The sequence below is a fragment of the Anser brachyrhynchus genome (genome assembly GCF_964034855.1).
Source record: "Anser brachyrhynchus genome assembly, chromosome: 1".
Classification (NCBI taxonomy): domain Eukaryota; kingdom Metazoa; phylum Chordata; class Aves; order Anseriformes; family Anatidae; genus Anser; species Anser brachyrhynchus.
The window spans coordinates 123,350,934-123,369,756 of record NC_137694.1 but is presented as its reverse complement, the minus strand read 5'-3'; the positions used below and the strand labels follow the sequence as shown (position 1 = coordinate 123,369,756).

The 18,823-nt window shown below is 37.0% G+C and overlaps 1 protein-coding gene and 1 long non-coding RNA gene across 3 annotated transcripts in view; both read right to left on the bottom strand.

Annotated features, from left to right (window-relative positions):
• Positions 1-18,823, bottom strand: part of DMD (dystrophin) — a 1,241,121-nt gene that overhangs the window by 1,158,515 nt on the left and 63,783 nt on the right. The window lies entirely within an intron of this gene.
• On the bottom strand, positions 4,673-18,610 carry LOC308187894. The gene is made up of 2 exons (XR_013944990.1): positions 17,403-18,610; positions 4,673-6,059 (listed from the first exon to the last, which is right to left on the bottom strand). It is a non-coding gene; the product is annotated as an uncharacterized lncRNA (long non-coding RNA).

Sequence of the window (18,823 nt, the reverse complement as noted above, 5' to 3'; positions counted from 1 at the left end):
CAAGCTATTGTTACTCATACCTAATTACAGCAAAGCTATTAAAAGTAGTTTGCCGGTGTCTTTTTGGTTTGTGGCTGAACTGTTACATCTAAAGCAAATCAAACAAGACTGGGACCACCCTTCCCTTCTGCCTGCTCTTCGGTACCACTCAAGGTATTAGAAAGCTTGCCTAAGTAGGGCACATGGTGATTCCCCAAAAGAGTCCCTAAGGAGGATAGAAAAGGGTACTTCCGTCCTTAAACAACAACATAAGTTCTGTGCAATAAAAAAGTAGCTTTTGAAATAGAGGTTATACTCCTCTCCTCTTGGAGCTGTTGAGATAGGAAAGCAAAAAACATGGCTGGAGCTGGTATCTGTGTGCTCGTCAGCAGGCTGCAAGCAATGATCGAAGTCCAAACTCCGCTTGTCATTTTGTACTTTTGCCTACTGTGCACTCCAACAGTTGCTCCTCTCCAGAGCACAGACTTCCCTGGTGAGACCAAGGGGGAACCCTCTGGGGTCTGCTACAGCCAGAAGAGCCTGGGCAGACCGCAGCACCTCAGGCTAAAGCCACAGGCAAACACTGGGTTTGCAGGCAAAAGTGGCTTAATTCCCCTTCAATTTACCTGTTTTTCTAAATAATATGCATCCTCAACATACATACAGGTTCACAGGTTCATTACGTTCTTTCTATTGCATGGCACCACTTACAAATCTCTGATGATACTACTAGTACTAGAAAACCAAAAGGAGCCTTGGGTTGTTCCACTAGTAATTAACAGCATATTTATCTGATGAGTATCTAACTTAAGCATCAAATGCCACAATGGCAAAAGCTCGTTTCAGTACTGCCACAAGTGCCAAGCAATTTACTGCATAACTCTTCAACCGCTCGTAACAGCACTGCTGCACAGGTCACGTCCTCCCTGCAAAAAAAAATAATCCCCAATGAACACAAGCACCAGCCTCTGAGTAAAATCTCGCTAAAGTCTCGCTGGAGAAGAGTTTTAGTAGCATGCCCTCAGATGCAGCACACTAGATCAGTTCTTCGGCATTATTTCTTTCTTCCTCCCCTGAGATCCCAGCAAAAGCAGTGCTGACGGTCGAACGAGAAATCCTGTAAGCGGGGATAACACTTCCAGCAGCATACCGCAGAGAGCTGTTGTGTGCCTGAGTTAACTGCAGCTAAGCACTGCCAGCAAGGTAGTACAGATAGCTGTTGCCTACTATTTCTTCTCCCTCCTAGATTTTCCTAAAAAATAAAAATGAATGACTCTGTTGAAGTTGTAGAAAAACTATGCCAAATGAAGGCATATTGTCTGGAAAAAGCATTAAACTGACCCAATAACTTTTTTCTGTCTGCTGCTTGACAGCCAGAACATTACAACAACTGATTTGGGACTGTGCCCGATTTCATCCATTTGCAAGGAGCAAAAGAAAAAAAAAAAAAAAAGGCGTGCTTATTGGAGCATTTAGAACTTTCTTTACACTGAGCCAAGTGCATCATAAAGAGAAGAAAAATCTAATACCTACAGCAAAATAAAACAAAGATGGCTGTACATAAGCGTCGTTACACCCACCTCTCAAAATCACTGTGGTCTCATGCCAGCTCCTATGAAGCTTTTCTGATCTGATGCAGACTCTCATATTTTGATTGTTAAATGGAAACAAATTAAATCAAGTGATTTCACATGATAAAGCATTTACATGTCATTTTACAGCACAAACATTTCCTATAATTTTGATTTCTGTTTTGAAAAAGGGTGTGTAAAAAGGAAAGAGGACACTTCAGATTTTCCTGATTATCCCACTCATTTTCTTTATACTTGACTTCTAAATTAGGCAGCTGTTCATACCTCTAATCATAACCAAAATTTTATCTACAAATACAATCAAAGAATATTTCAAGATCCCCCCTGAAAAACCCCAAGACTTATTTGGTGCTTTGTATTTTTAAAATCATGCATTATATATCAAAGTAAAATAAATAAATAAATTAAAATCAATGTATGCAGTGTTCATCAATTATTAATGTGAAACAAGGCATATGAAATATATTTTGACTATATATTCTGATTCCACCTACCACTCATGGCACAGACGATTTTGCATTGTATTTATATATATATATATATACACACATATGATACATAAGGACCTCCCAAAACAGGACAGTTAGGAAAAGTCTATGAAATCTTTTTTCAGCCTTTCCTTTATTATTCTGAAAAGAAACAAGTTATATTGACCTTGAAATCAAGATGTTAAAAATAATTGGCCTCTGTAGTACTTAACTACAAGCTAACTACTACTTTACTACAAGCTTTCCATGCTGTATTCATAGAAGAGATGTTTCAACTGATATTTTTCATAGCTGATCAAGTGTATTAATAACTAAGGTATACATAATATTCATCAGTTCTTTGCTGCAGTCAAATACTCTGTTTTAGTTTAATTGCACTCAAAAACATCAAAAAATCCTTGAAAAGCAAGAGAAAAAAAAATCAAAATGACTGCTCTGTTTTTTTCCTTGTCCTCTTGTTCTTGTTAATCTTATTTAGTGTGCATCTGTAGAAAGGAGAACAGACACAACTGAAATAACAATTTGATCTGTATCTCAGCCAGCCAGAATCAAGAACAAGCATAAAAAGAATCAATTAGATCTTACATTTCGTTTGATCAATTAACAAGAAATATTTATCTATGATCTCCTTGATCTAAACAAGTATTAACCATCAGTTAAGACTTCAGCAATACCATACAGCTTGAAGTGAACACTGAAAACTAATTTTAGACATATCATAAATCCCTAAAATTATTACAACGCAACTATCCTTGAAAGTTCTTTACAAATTTCCTGTTGCTGCTTAGCTGCCTATTATGTATGGACTCTGTTCTGTTCTAGCCCGTACTGAATTCAGTGGAAAAAGTATTACACATAGAAGAGGCCACAGATAATCATCGGTTTGAGTTCCATTTGGACTACATCCATACTTTTGCCGCCACCTCCAACAGAGTCAAGGCACCACATTTAACACCCTCCTGTAGCTTTTCAAACAAGCTCAGCCAACTCAGACCCCCCCTAACCTTGCTTTTTGGTGAGGTGAATATTGACTATAAATGAAGATTACATAACTATATAACCACCATAAAAGACTATATAAATACAAATGAAGAAAAAGTTATTTGATGTTACATTCACAGCTATATGCCAATGTGTTTTCAATTCTCCTAGCGAATAAAAAGTCAGGTTAACATTTTCATCCTGTACGATGGTCTAGCTCAAGGACTTACTTGTTGCTGCTTTTATTTTTTGCTCTCTCAGAGCTAAGAGCTATTGCCATTTCTGGTGAAGTAGGCCACCTCTCTGAAACTTGTAAGCATGCAATCATAATTTTTTTTTTGTTACTCTAGTCTTTTCTTTTTTTTCTAATCCATCATGATCCCATTTCCATGGGATTTTCAGTCTTGTTACTTAAAAAGAGTATATCATTCCCACCCCTTCTTTCCTGAAAAAGCACATTGCCGTCTTCTAAAGCAAACTTCTGTAATTTATTCTCTAAATACGGGATGAAGCAGCATACCCCATCCTTATGGAAAAACAGAGGAACTCCCTCACTGAGAAGCTGGAGGCAGAGATGCTATTCTCACCTAGCTTTAAGCATGGCATGCACTGGGGAGCACCGTGTGGCTTACAAACCCTCAGCCACCTATAAGCACCAGAAAGAAAAATATGGGGCAAAGTAAAAGTGTTGGAATATTTTGATGAGGTCAATTTTCTAAGAGAAGGAATCCTTAATTTTATGCACCCAAAAAAATTTAAATGCATTGGAAGAATTTTTTTCCTTTGTTTCCACAAGAACAGCCTTTAGCTATAATTATAGCCTGCACAGCCATGTTTATAGTTACTTTTCCAGCCCACTCTTCTGTTTCAAACCTAGTAATGTCATTGCACCTATACTGGAAATTTCATTTATCCAGCAATCTTCAGTTATCATGGGGCACTTAATACTGAACAAAAATGGGACATTATTAGAAAATAAGATACATGTTTCACTTCCTAGTGTTTTATAAACATGTAGCTTGAAAGTATGCAAAAGTTTTTATGAAACAATGAGGACACCACCCATATTGCAACTTAAAATACTCTACATCTGTGCTTGTACCATACACATTTCAAATGGTTTTTGATGGTTGCCCAAGAGTATTGTATATGTTTGACAGTAACATATGCAGTAAATATAGCAAATAGTGTATTTGTCTGCAGTGTACCTTTCACAGCAAGGTATCCTTTCAGCACTCTCCATTATTATGAATTTTGGCTCTTTTTACTTCCATCCAAGTTAGCAAGTTTTACTCATACCTTTAATGACCCACTCACGTGGGGTCAATTTTACACTAACCATTTGTCAATACTTCAGAAATGGTTCCTGTACTGTATGTAATCTAGCATGGGTACACAAAATTAACTTTTCTGTGCTTTCCCTAGGTATGGTTTTGGGATGGAATTCAAATTCACACCAGCTTGTTTCAGCAGCAACACCTCTAATTATGATTTCCATTCTCTTCTCAAAGATATCCCCAAACACAGGAAAATGACAGCTCAGTTACATAAACTGCCATTTGTGTAATATAAATAAGCATTTGAAAGGTTTAATTAGCAAACAAAACAGAACATAAAAAAGCACTAACAATATATTGGAATATTGTGCTATTTATTAACAATATTTATTTGCTAATATAGAAAGAATACTTAAAGCAGCATACAATTGTGCTTAGAAATAACTTTCAGTTTGATTTTCTGAGACCTAAGATGTCAGCATTCGTATTATCTCCTGACTTCATCACAACTGAATAGTCTATCAGGTAATCCAAACTTCCCTATAACCATCCCTAAGAACAGGGATTCCCTTTCCTGGTAATCTAAGTAAATTCTAGCAACTACCACATGCAGCTCCTTCATTAGACATAGGGTCAATTTGCTTTGATTTTTTATTTTATTTTAAGGAGCCCTGAAAATATTGTCTGTTCTCCTTCATTTATTCACAGTAGTTCATTAGTGAGATTTTGCAAAGAACAAGTTACTGGGATACAGGTCGTGGTTTAAAAAATAGCATCAATTAAACATGTTTAAATGTTATTCCCTTCCTTGCAAGAAGGAAAGGATCAGTATTAGCTGTGCTTTATGTTTCCTAAATTAATACAGTAGGCTTTCACCTTGAATAATGCATGACCATTTGAATTAAAACAAAAAGCATAGAGGTTTTCTATGTCTTATTATCCATTCAGAGTTTTATGAGGAAATCCCATTATGTTTTATCCATCAAAAACTGAGATTAATGAAAAATCCCCATATACCTTAAATGCTGCAGCATTTACAGACCTTTCAAAGCAGACTGCATCACTGTTATTTGTGCTGCTGTACCAACAGGGTTAGAGGATCTGTACTGTATTCCACATGTTAAGAAACTTCTGTCAACTGAATTTGAGCACGTTTTCCCCCTCCCTGTTTCAGGTATAGTTTGCCTTTCAGATAGGCTTTTCACCCTGCCTGAAGTACAGGAAACTACCATTTTCTGGGACAGAAGTGTGGTTTAGGGCCTTGATGTACACATCTGCATTGAGAGCTGCACATCTGCATTGAGAGCTGGGGTGAGGGGGGCTGCAAATCCTCTTACATTAAGTATCTTCAGCATGAAAGAATCCAGTTTTCATTCATGGGAGGGACCAGACTAAGAGAGACAGGAATCCCTCTCTTCTCATGTAAGTCCTTCTAGACAGCGAGCATAAGCCCTGTGCATTCAAAGACACCTGGAAAAGCATTAACAGCAATGAAAAAGCAGTATTTTCCTCCTCTTGTGCATATTTTCTATGTGCAAATGCAGCAATGGTGGACAACTGAAAGAGTCTCTTAAATGAAACGCTCCACATATAAAGACAGGCTCCAGACAGATCTCCTGTGTTTCTCTGTTCTCACATTTCTTCATTACTTATTGCTGAAAGTTTAGAGGTGTCATGTACAGCAGTCTCATGTTTATGATATCCTGTGTGAGCTATTAGATTTCAGTGGAGCTTCCATAGCCCTGCAATTTTAAAGAAATGTCGCGTCAATCCGTGCACACTAGTGAAATTTCATAGGCACTTAGTATTGTTTAAGTTAGGGGAGCAAACTGCTATGAGAAAAGGTACAATCATACATTAAATAGGGCAAATGATTATTTTTTGAATCAAAACATTTAAGTAGACACATTCAACAGAAGGGCCGTGGTGATGAAGGCATGTTCTGTTCACAAGCACATAAATATATACGGTTCTCACGGCAGCCTTCAGTCACTACATACCACCACCACCCGACATACATGTCCCCTGGCCTAAGGCTTGTGGAAGAGCAGTCTGCTCCAAGCAGCTCCACAAAGCATATAACATAGCATGACTGAGAACATTAGGGGATAATATTCTGTACTTTCAGAGGAAACAGGTACACACTGTCGCATTTTCCAGACTTTTTTTTTTCTTCCTGCACATACACTCTAGTCTCTTAAAGCCTCATTTATATTACTGAATAGCAGGTTCAAATTATTGTCATGAATTCAGCAAGGTACCTGCAGCCTGATACATTCCTATCTACCCCAAAATTAGATGTGCATTCAATCATGCACTTTGTAAAACATATTTTATGCTTCTATGTAATTTGTACAACTTATTATCAGGTTTACTGTCAGACACAAGAGAAAAACTGTTCAACTAAGAAAATAATTCATTTTTCCCTTTATTTTGTGAGGGAGGAACACAAAAAATATGAAAAAGGTGATAAGCATGTATTACTGATTTTAAATATTACAGGAATTTATTCAAGGACTTTGAAACGTCACTGACACCAGTCTGAAATTATTATTTTGATACTCTATCCAGTAAAATCTAAAGTTGTATTAGTGCTGTATGATACTTCCCAAGCAATTGCTTCCCCACATTCTTTGTCAATTGGATTTTTTTCTCCTAAATATAATTTACAGCTTGCTTTCTTTTGTATATTTTAAATCTATTAGTAGTTATCTCATTGAATCTCCCCAACTCCATAATGATCAAATCTATTACATCTTGATTAAATGCATGCTTTCTTAAATGAATAACACTCTTGAAGAAAATAAGTTTTTATGCATTTCTATTTACTTCTCAAACTTTGCAGCTACAGGTAGGAAAATTAAACGTACGTAGAAAGTCTTTTTTGAACACATACAGAACAACAGAAAGAAGTGGAAAACTCAAATATCAAAATGTAGATACTGTCTAAGGAAAAGTGCTTTCATTGGTCACAGTGATGCTGTTTCAGAAGTTGTAAAAATAAGTCAGAAGAGTTAAAGATGAACAGGAAGTTCTAATTTTACTTGCAAGATCTGCCTTCATATCATAGGGAGGTGGCACAACAGAGAGAGTTTGAGCCAGTGGTGGTCTTAATGGCAGTTGCCAGGGGAGGTTCAGGTTGGAAATGAGGAGACATTTCTTCTCAGAAAGACCAGTCAGGCATTAAAACGGGTTGCCCAGGGAGGTGGTGGAGTCACTTTCCTTGGGCATGTTCAAGAAAAGGTTGGACCTGGTGCTTAGGGGCATGGTTTAGTGGGTGACATTGGTGGTAGGGTGATATTTGGACCAGATGATCTTGGAGGTCTTTTCCAACCTTAATGATTCTATGAAATCCACCACAAATACCAGCCGTGCTGTAGCTCCGCACCCCTCTGAGAACTGGTTCATGCCCGTCCATGGGAGCTGCGCAGTGAGGCTGGGGGCTCCCGAGGACCCAGCCTCATGCAGAAGGTTTGGCCCTGAGCAGGCCCACCTGAACCACCCAATGATCCCCTGAGAAGACCCATAAAAGTGATGATGCACAGCTCTGAGCATCTTTAATAACATAATGGCTCCATGCCCCAGTCTGTACCATCTTCTGGTTTCTGAGCTGCTGGGATATTTCAGCCCCGTGTTTGTTATGCCTGAGCTGTGATAAGGTGTTTCTTCAACATCTTGCTCTCCTATTTATGGGTTTAATTGAATAATATAGGGAAAAATTTAGATTTATGATAACCTTTGTAAACAGCATGTATGCTTTTATTGTGTAGTCATACAATTTATTGTGGAAGTGATTAATACATTCAATATGTGTTTCCTCCTAACGACTACTTAGTAATTGATTCGTAACGCTATCGTGGCATTTTCCAACAAAACACCAGTGGAATCGTGGGGAAATTGACTCTCACAACTGTGTGCTTTAACATGTAATCAGTTATAACTGCTTTGTGTTCCACTTAGGCAATAAGCAAATACAATATTGTGTAATAAGTCATGCCCGCTGTGTTGCTAGGTGCTATACTAATGACTATTCTTAACATATGTATAAATTATTATTACACCCTAACTCAGTTCCTGCAGTGCTGTTTTTACAATTTCCCTGCTTTTAAGTACAAGTGGAAAAATTCAAATTAAAGGAAATTCTTTATACAACAACATGAAGTTTGTTAGCAAGCAAAACCACTGAAAAAAAAATGCTACCACTGTTTAAATTTATATAAAATACAGAGAATGTAATAAAATAAGAATTCAAGAAGCTACAAGCAGCATTTAATAGCAGCTTCCAGGCTGGGACCCAAGTGTCCTAGACACAAGCAATGCATATAAGCCCTTACTGTTCCTACTCCAACATTTTTCACCCAGGAGATGATATTAAGATTAAAAATAATCCCCTACACATGCACTGAACAGAGTAGCAAATGCATATAAGATGGTTTTGGTTTCTCAGCTTGGAGAAGTTACTTCTCCCACAGCTTAACCAGCCCACATCTCCCTGAAAGACAAACCAGAGAGGTGGAAAACAGCAGTTTAGGTCTAGCCGATGTTTTTTTAGGTTGAGAATAATCTGTTCGAGCATTCAGTGCTACATTAACAAAACCGTGGCCTGCCGCTGAAAACATCTCTTCTGTCTCAAGCTTTGATCTCTTCCATGCTCTAATTAATAAAGCACGGGGTGCTGTTTTTTAATGTCTGTAACAACCATCTAGAAAAGTGAGACAACTGATGAAGACAGTGTGACCACAAAGAGAAGTAGACAAGATTTCACCACTCTTCCAAACAAAATACAACCAAATCAAGCCTTGCATTCAATCAGTGCAGGCATACAGAAGATTAAATTTTCATAGAGAAAAATCTACCTTGTCACTTTTATTAAAACAGGGTTTTGATGCCAAACAAACCTATGTTAAATGCCATGAAAACTAGGCCTAAGAGAATATGCGCCTGGGAGATCAATATGTGAATGAGCAACTGAGTCATGCGCTGCATCCAAATGAGAAGGAACATCATGCATAATGCATCTGTTATCCTTCCACAAAAGCAGATGAAAAGTCCTCAGAAAACAGCAGGCTTTCTTCTTACATAGCAGGCAGGTAAACTGGTTCCGTTTATGACTAACGAGGTTTTCTGAAATACAGAAGACCAGTTGACTCTCCAAGTAGCGTGAAAGAACCAACTCCTGACATGAACCTCTCAACATAATCAGGTGAAACACCAAAAGGAAATCAGACAACCTCTTCCAGTTGACATCTACTGATTTTTATTTTTTTGAAATAATTTCAAGTAGTAGGAACAACAAAACTGTGATCACTATTTCGTGGACTCAAGAGTACAGTTCTTCCCACGCTGAAAGCATGACCTCGCAGCACTCCAACAAAAGCCACTGGTTTCAGAGATCTGAGGCCACTCTGTTAGCAGCAGTTTTCTTTGTGCATGCAGCTGCTTTTAAAAGCCTTACACTGAGTTGATACATACTAGTTGCTACTGATATATTGCACAGGCCATTAAGACAGCCCATTTCTTTGAATCTTAACTCCAAACAACAATATAATTTCAGTTAAATGCACACAGCGAGATAACTATCACATATTATAGTAGTATGGAATCCTTTGAGAAACAGGGAAGAATACTAGAGCAATAAAGTGAATTATTGCTGCAAAGGAACAACAGCACAGTACATCTACTTGCTCAGTAAACAGCAAACAACACAAATTGAAGTGAGGTTGTTTCCAGTGATTTTGTCTCAGATGCATTATATTTAACCGCACAAATTTATGTGTTGTACCATGGAAGCTAAATTATGAAATAACTAAAAAACAAAATGAAGTTGAAAGTATACTCAAAATCTGAAAACAAAACAAACAAACGAAAAAAGACAAAGGAGTCATGAAGTAACAACAACAAAAAAAATCCAGAAAAGACAATAATACAAACTGATAGGTAATACAATACAATAGATGAGGATTAACAAGACAATATGTTTTTAATTATAGTTCAGTAGAAGTGCTGCCTATTTCTCTTAATCTAGAAAGAAAGCATTTGTATTTACATGAAAAGAAAAAGTCTTTTAGTCAAACATGCAGCAAAACACCAGGAAGCAAAAGCTCTGCAGAACATCCATTTGTTGTAATACAGCAAACATTAGCTTCTGGGGGGGATCGGAAGAGAGGAATATGCACTACTTATGCACTAACACACAAAAGAACAGAGCAGCTATCCTTAAGATGGGAAGCACATGAATATGTCTGGTGATCATCAACAGATTTCTTTTAATGGAAGATCTCTAGGGAATGGCAAAAAGCAGAAGCTGGCTGATGAAATAGTCATCTTTAGTAGGTGGCTTACATGAAGCATAAAACAGCCTTCAATCTCTTGAAAACTAACTGTGACTAACAATAGCAATGAAAGACTTTTTTTCTGTTCTGATCCTGAAATTTGTTTACTAGTTTTTAGCAAACAAAAAATTTTGACAATACATAGATCACTAAATATCACTCCTGTAGGTATTTATCATTCTAAGTGCCTCTTAAAGCAAGATGGGCATCATAATAAACTGTCCTTGTGCTAAGCTCAGATATGTGCTCAAAATTTATGTACATGATTCTAACCACCCAATAACTAACTCTTCTGTTACTGTCAAGTGTTGTTTATTTTAAGATACAGGCTCTTATTTTACAGTGTAGTACATAGCCTTAATTTTTATCGAGTTCATCAGGCACTAAAGGTTCCCAATGACTTTGAAGATTAACTAGGTATTCCACAGGAAGTTATCTGCATATGCTTGCCTACACAACTCTAAGGGATTGCACCACAGTCCCCAATATGCTAAACAAACTCCTCCAGTACCGCATGCTTCACACCTTGTAAGATGCTTGCTGCCCACTTGCAAGAGCACTTCAACATGTTTTCACCGAAGTGTTTTTGTCACAGCATGGACAAGAAGCAAAAGAATCTAAGTATGTTCTCTACCATCAAAACTATTTAACAATTAAATAAATAAATACATAAATAAATAAAAGGAGGTAGATACTGCTTGCCTTTTTTTTTTTTTTTTTATCCTGCTGGATATTTCTTAGAAAACCACCATGATATTTACATCCTTCTATTTCTTCCCTAGTCTCTTGCTAGTTCTGAAAGTGGAAACATATTTTTACTTTAAAAGTAAACTTTTTACTTTAAAAGCTTAGGAATAGACAGCCATCCTTTTGTTTCTCATTTTCAACTGCTGATTAAGCTTTTGCACTGGGGGCAATATTTTTCAGACAGAGCACTTTCAAAGTATGAACTTAACATATTTAGGATTTTTAGCTCTGAAACTACTGAAGTGGACATTGAGTTGTCAAATGGTATAAAGTAAGCTTTGCTACAACTGTGCCAGATCACTGAGTAGGGCATCTGCCAGAAAATTACTTACCGATTTTTTGAAAGGATTCTCTGGAACTAAATCTTCCTGGCCATGGAGTTCACAGAAGGGAAAAGAGGGGCTCTCATCTTTCACTCTAAAACATTAGGTAAATGAGGCTCAGGTTTTCTTGGGAAGGACATTAAAAACCCTCTAATACAGCAAAGAAGATTTCCTCAGGACATATTTTTGAAATTCCACCAGAAGCATTGTTTCAGGTGGTTAGATCCATTGAAGTTAAATAAGAGGCCCACAAATAAATGCAACTGTTCCTACTTTGGATAAAGGAGGTGAAACAGCCAATGTGTTTGTCAAAGCAATATTTTTTTATTATTTTTTTTTTTTTAGCTTTTTCCTAAATCTTGGACTGTGATGTCACTCTGCAAAGAAAAGGAAACCCTACAGAAATCAACCATACCACTGTAAAGCTGCTGATGCTGGAAGAAATTAATAGAAACTTATCTCTGGTATCCCTTTAGATTTTTCTGAAAAACTGGCAGGAAAATATGTAAAAAAAAAAAAAAACCTCCAATAAAACATGCTATATTAGGCATCCAGCATTCTTTTTGCTACAGAGTATTTGTATGAAAAGAAACCATTATTTTATGTATCTGGTTAGTAGAAATAAGTATTATTAAAAAAAATACTTCCCCCTCCTCCCTTTACAAATATACAGATTATTTGGTCCAAAAACAGTCAAGAAATTCAGACACAGAGTCAAGAAGTTGACTCACATTAAGCTAAAGTCCTCAAAACACAGAGATAAAGGGACTTTGAAGAAGAAAGGCTACAGTATGAAACAGAACAAGGCTCCCTCCCTCACCATTAGCTTGACAGCTTTTCTTCCATTTCTGTGAAGGATTAAGAATAGCATTAACATTTAGACTTTGTAACAATTCTCTTATGATTTTAACTTCATCTCATTACCTTATTGAGTAATAACCATGAACCTGATACCTGAACTGAGAAAGTAGCAAGGTCCAAATATTTCAGAAGACTAAAAAAATTAAAGTCTCCAACTCTTTTGTTCATTATTTCAATTCAAATTTACTCCTGAATTTTTTGCCCAAATTGCCTTTTTTTTTTTTTTTTAAACCACCTTAACTTCTAGGACATACTGACTGTCCAGAGAAATGAAAACTCACCAAGAGCTAGCCAAATTAATTGACTAATGTAAAATATCTGAAGCAACAGCAAATAAAGAAAAACATTAGAGTATCCTTAATTTCCATCAACTGCTACTAAATAACTGCTACAAAATAAGAAAAATCAAAGAAACTAAGCAAAAATTAGAATTGGCAACAGTTACAGCCTGGAGTTTATTAAAAAATGTGGTAACTCCAGCATAGTATGTGAAATACTATTTATGCAATCCTCTGAAAAAAAAGTTGAGACAGGTTGCAATTTAATAATAATAATAATAAAAAAAAATCAGCTATGAAGGCTGTAAATCACAGGCAATAAGCCACAAAACCATTTTTTCTCCCCAGTAACAGACTGGTTCAAGCACCAGCCCCCCTGATCCCAGTGGCAGGGCTGGGTTTCACACAGAGCACTGGTTCAGCCATACCAACCAGGGGCCATACAAGCTTGCACTTACAGTACCTTGCAACAAGCATGTAGAAAGGTGGAAGAAGAGAAGAACAGAAGGACTCTTGAATTTCTGGCATCCTTGAATAATGCTGCTCCCTCACAGCAGAAACGGTGGCATGGTTAGCTTTGGTCAGGAGGTGCAGGAGCTTGCAACTGCACCTTGATATTATGGCAGAGCCAAAAGCACTAGGATAAAACAAAACCCCAGTGCTGCAGAGCACTGATTCCAATGATTCCAAACAGAAAGAGTACCTGTCCTGAAGAATTTTTATGTCCATGACCATGTATAGATAGAGATATAGGTAGACAGATACAGCATACGGAAGAGAGACAAGGAAAAACGAGGGCAAGGTGGAAGGACAAGAGATGACAGTAAAGAAACATTAAGTGCGTAGTTAGTACCAATGATGACTATTGGTCTGAACACCACTTCCAACAGTTGCTGTAATTATCATGATAAATCCTGTCACAGGTGGAGTACAACAAAGGGAATGATGAAGTCAGCATTACAATAAATATGTAAGGGTACTCTCATTTACAAGAGAAGGTAATTGGAAAGTTTTGCTATTTGGCCGTGCCCTGGGAGATGCTGACAGCTGCAGATGGGTGACACAAGGTGTGAAGTAGATCTGAACAGACCTTCCAGGAAATACAGGAATACCTCACGCAGCTTAGATAAGGAAGGGAGGTGGTCGAGTTGTTAGAGATGCAAATATGATCAGTAATGAAACTGGAAAATACCCATGAGATATGAATTACAGAACTGGCTGGGTTTTCTTTGTTTCTGTGAACTTTGCTAAATATTTAAGATGCAGTTTGATATAAAAATAAATGCATATGAGACTTCAAGAATGCAATCACAGAAAGACAGTCCGTAAATAGCAGTTAAGAAAAAAATAAAAGCATGTATAAAAACAGAGAAGTAAAGAGATTTTTTTTCTTTTAAATAATGGGAAAAGCATGTTTCAACTTTGCAAAATCCCCAAGCCTAAGAATTATCTACTCAGGAGTATGTACTTACAAGTTTCCCTCCCCAGACTTTAACAATTAAGTTTTTAAGCAATGCTAATCTTCCTATATGTTATCTCATTCCTAGTGACACAGGTGGGAGCTGCAGCCCAAAATACTTTCTAGAATGGACTAAGCATGAGATATCCAATGTTAAGAAAAGCAGCAAAAAATAAATAAATAAAATAAATAAATAAAATAAATAAATAAAATAAATAAATAAAATAAATAAATAAAATAAATAAATAAAATAAATAAATAAAATAAATAAATAAAATAAATAAATAAAATAAATAAATAAAACCCAACAACCCTAAAACCAACTGAAAGAATTAAAACGAAGTCCTTAACATTTTAAGGAAAACAAACAAACAAACAAAAACCACCACACACATTCATTTTACTTCATAACACTTTGAAAGTGTTATATTTTTATTAAAAGATCCATTAAATCATCATCGCTATTCATAATATTATTCTTAACAGATTTCTCATTTTTTTTGCCATATACTATTACTACAGAAAGAGGTACTACAGTACAACACGGTCTACTCTCAAACCTACCAGCTCCTTTTAGGATCAAAAGAAGTTTTTGCCCCATTATTGACAGCTAACAGTGAAATCTGTGGTTCTGTGGATCTTGAGTCATTTACAGTAATCTTAAAGTCAACATTTTTTCTTGTTAATTCAGCAGCTGGAAAATCAATTTAACAATCAACAATTAAAACCCTATTACTTCACGTACTTATTCTGAGCAGTTATGTAAAAGGCGAGCCAAAAACTTGTTACTGCTAAATATCTCCCTGGACAGTTTATACTTCAAAGTACATTTCACAGTATAAAAGAATATATAATCTGCTTACAGTTTTTCAGATTTTGAATCCTTGCATGTGTATCAAATAGCTGCATGGAGATTTTTACCCTCTTTTTATGCCACAAGCATTATACCCTGATTGTTATCAAGCACTGCTGTCCTGAACCAGTGAAATTTCCAGCCATCTGGCAGATATGCAATTGATTCTATTGACATTAACTAAAATAATTTCAATTGTCATGTAGAAAATGAATTCAGGATTCAATGCCTGTGAAGTACATAAAACAAGTTGCTGGAGATTTCAATCAATGTTAATACATTCTGTTAGAAACAAAGCTCAAGTAATAAACACTATGTACCACCTTAATATACTCAAAAGAAACAGAGAGCTGAATTAAAAGCACAGACATGAGCTCAGAATAAATCTGCTCAAGGTTAGAAATATTATGCAAGGCTTGGAGACCAAAAAGTAAGGAAGAACATCAGATCTGGCAAAGCTGGAGAAGGAAACCACTTACTCCAGATCCCAATTAGCCACAACAATCTTATTCTAATACACTTGATCATCCTGTTTCATAAAATTCACAGTGACTCTATACATTCTTCACACACACATTCATTCTGCCTCTAATGTTGTAATTTAGATCTTGCTTCCAGCCGCAAGTACAAAACCTGTGAAAACCTTTGTCCATCGCAATATAACCTAAATACACATTTCTACTCCACTGTCACTGAGGAGCTACTAAGGAAAAATGCTCAAGGCAATGTCACTTTGGTTTTCTAATACATCTGGCATTTTGGAAATTCAACATGATAATGACAAATAATTAGCTTGTAAGCAAGTTGCACACTCCTCACATCTCACTGATAGAACAACACTCCTGTCACCAGCGGTTTCCACCTGGGAGCCCCATCCAGATACTTGCCAGATTTAACATGAAGACTTTTCCAAAGAGATATTTTAAATCAGTATCTTCAGTGACTATGATCTATCACAAAGTAATGAACTATTGCAGTGTAATATTACATGTGAAAAACCTTAATACTTCACAAAATATCCTTTGCTGAAAACAGTCTGCAAAATTTGGATGAATTAATGCTGAGAGGCAACAGAGGCTTTTTATGTAAGGAAAACAGATCACTAACTGTCAGTTAAAGATAATAACTCAGAAGTCTGCATTTGGTTGCTTCCTTATGAGATTTTAGTCAGCAACCCTCTTGGAAAGAAAGATCTGATAGGCTTAGTTCACAAGTAAAATCCAGGTGGAAGCTTAGAGAATGGTTTTACTTAGAAAACTTACAGGCAAGATGAGAAAAGACAATGCCACCCAAAGAATACCCCTAGTAAATGCAGCATTAACACAAAGTATTTCGGCAATCTGGTGAAATACTTCATGGACTGTGGCCATGCACACAGCTGTACATCGTAAAGTTTCAAGTCCATGAGGAACCACACCTAGGAAAAATTAAGAAACTTGGTACGAACTGCACATGCAGGACAGAACCTGCAGATTCTGTCCACGACCTCATTAGGATTTCATGGCACACTGAGAAAGTGACCTCTCCCTACTTCAGCCCTACTGCTGGTAACAGACCATACAAACAGCTATCTACTTTTCAGTGAGATTGAGATGCAAGAACTATTTATTAGTATTGGGAAGGAAGGTGGTCAGATCCGATAATCTGAAATGCTACTGAAATTCAAAATATTAACTCTCATTCCAAGTAACTTTACTGTTAGGATGAAAAAAGGAAAAAAAAAATGTGTACATCTATTCCACATAGTATCACAATAGCTTGTTACTCTGTGCATAAGAAATAGCTTCCAAAAAAATAAAACGACATTCCACTTCAAACTTTATGACAGAAGAAATCCTTATAAACTAGCAAGGAGTAGGCACTGATATTTCTGCAACAGCAGTTTCCATTTATATCATAGTCAGTAACACATTCAATATTAAAAACAAACAAACCCAAGGAATCCAAAAACCCCTGAATTTCACGATCACTGTCATGCATGTTGACTAGCCATACTCTGAGAAGTAATGCAGGCAGTTGATTACATCTTAAGTGCTTTAACCACAGCAAAATTATCAATTCTTGCCAAATTGGCAAAGCAGTGATGTGCCACACGGATGTAAAAAGAAGTCTAATAAAAATTAATAATAAAAAAATGAAAAAAGCAGCACAGATACTCAACTGCATCCATATATTACAGTTGGTTATTATCCACCAGAGAGGCAAAAGAGGCCAAATGACACAAGCACTTACGGCATTCTCAGACAGCAGTCCCTGTGTTCTGGGACTAATACCTTTGATATTTATGACTGCTATGGTATTGTCCTTCCCACCCTTAAATTAACAACTGCATAAAACCAGTCCTAGAACAGCAGCTCAGAACATTTTTATTTTTTGCTCCTGAGAGCCTCTGGCACAACACCAGTCCTGCTGCAGGCTGCCCAGACACATAACGTGCTGGAACCACCTGGAATGGGTAAAGTAGTAGCACCAGAGGACCAGGTACATGGCCATCAGACCACAGTTACGGGGGAGCCACCTGTGCTTAATCAGTGATCAGAGGAGTACCTCCTGTGTTTCCTCCTCATGTTTCATTTCTACTGACATCAGTGAATTTTCAAAAGAGACTGCATAGCCTGCAGCTGCATCTTCAGCATCAAGCGCTCAGACAAAAGCAACAAGAAATAACCCCCTGCCCCATCTGTCGACACGACACTGCAAGTTTCAGGGTGTATTGCAGATTGAATCCACATATCTTCAGTTTCTGTCCAGCTTACATGAACAATATGCTTTAAAATGCACATTTTGCAAAATCTCAAACCATTTTCAGGAGAGATGGGGGTGTTATAGGGAGAACAGCACAGTTGCGTGACATGGATTAAATTGCAGTTACCATATGCCCTAATTTACACGGAGCAGCTGGGGGATGAAGAGGCCAGCATGATCCATTCCCATATTCTTTCCCTGCCTGTGGAAAAGCACAATGGGTTCTCCATAGCTTGTAAGACTTGTTGCACAGCATGTAACGCACTAAATAAATATTAGGACATTTCAATGAAGGGAAAAATAAATCTCTCTTGCTTAGCGTATAGTCAGAAACATAGTTGCACACAAGATTTGAGGTTGGGGTAGGTATGGGAAAATATGTAGTTGTCAATAACAAGAGGGAAGAAGTCAATGACCTAAAGATCAATTTTAAGTTTTCATCTTCACTGATTTATCCATTCATCCTAACTACCTATTTAAATATCACTTGTTCAATGCTCTAACAGTGTCTAATCAAAGGTATTTCACCTTTTTATCAAAGCAAGGAAGACATAAGGAGAATGAGTCAGGACAGAATATTTATTTCTGCAAATAAACTTGAAAATGTTGGAAAAATTAAATCCACGTGAGGCAGCAAGTTTCCTCACCAAGCACAAGGGACTCCATCTCCTCCAAACCCCTGCTCTGCTGCTTTTTCTATGAGAAAGAGGAGTGAGTTTCTATGTGAGAGGAGCTCCCAGAGGGATGAATCATGCCTCAGGGCACACAGAAGGCATCACATGCTGCTGCACAGGGTAGGCGTGTGAGCAGATAGGAGAATGCAGTTATTTCAGGCTACCACCAACCCAGGTTGAATGTGAAGAGAAGACAGAGGTTAAAAACAAAACAAAAAAACAGAAGTAGTCCCT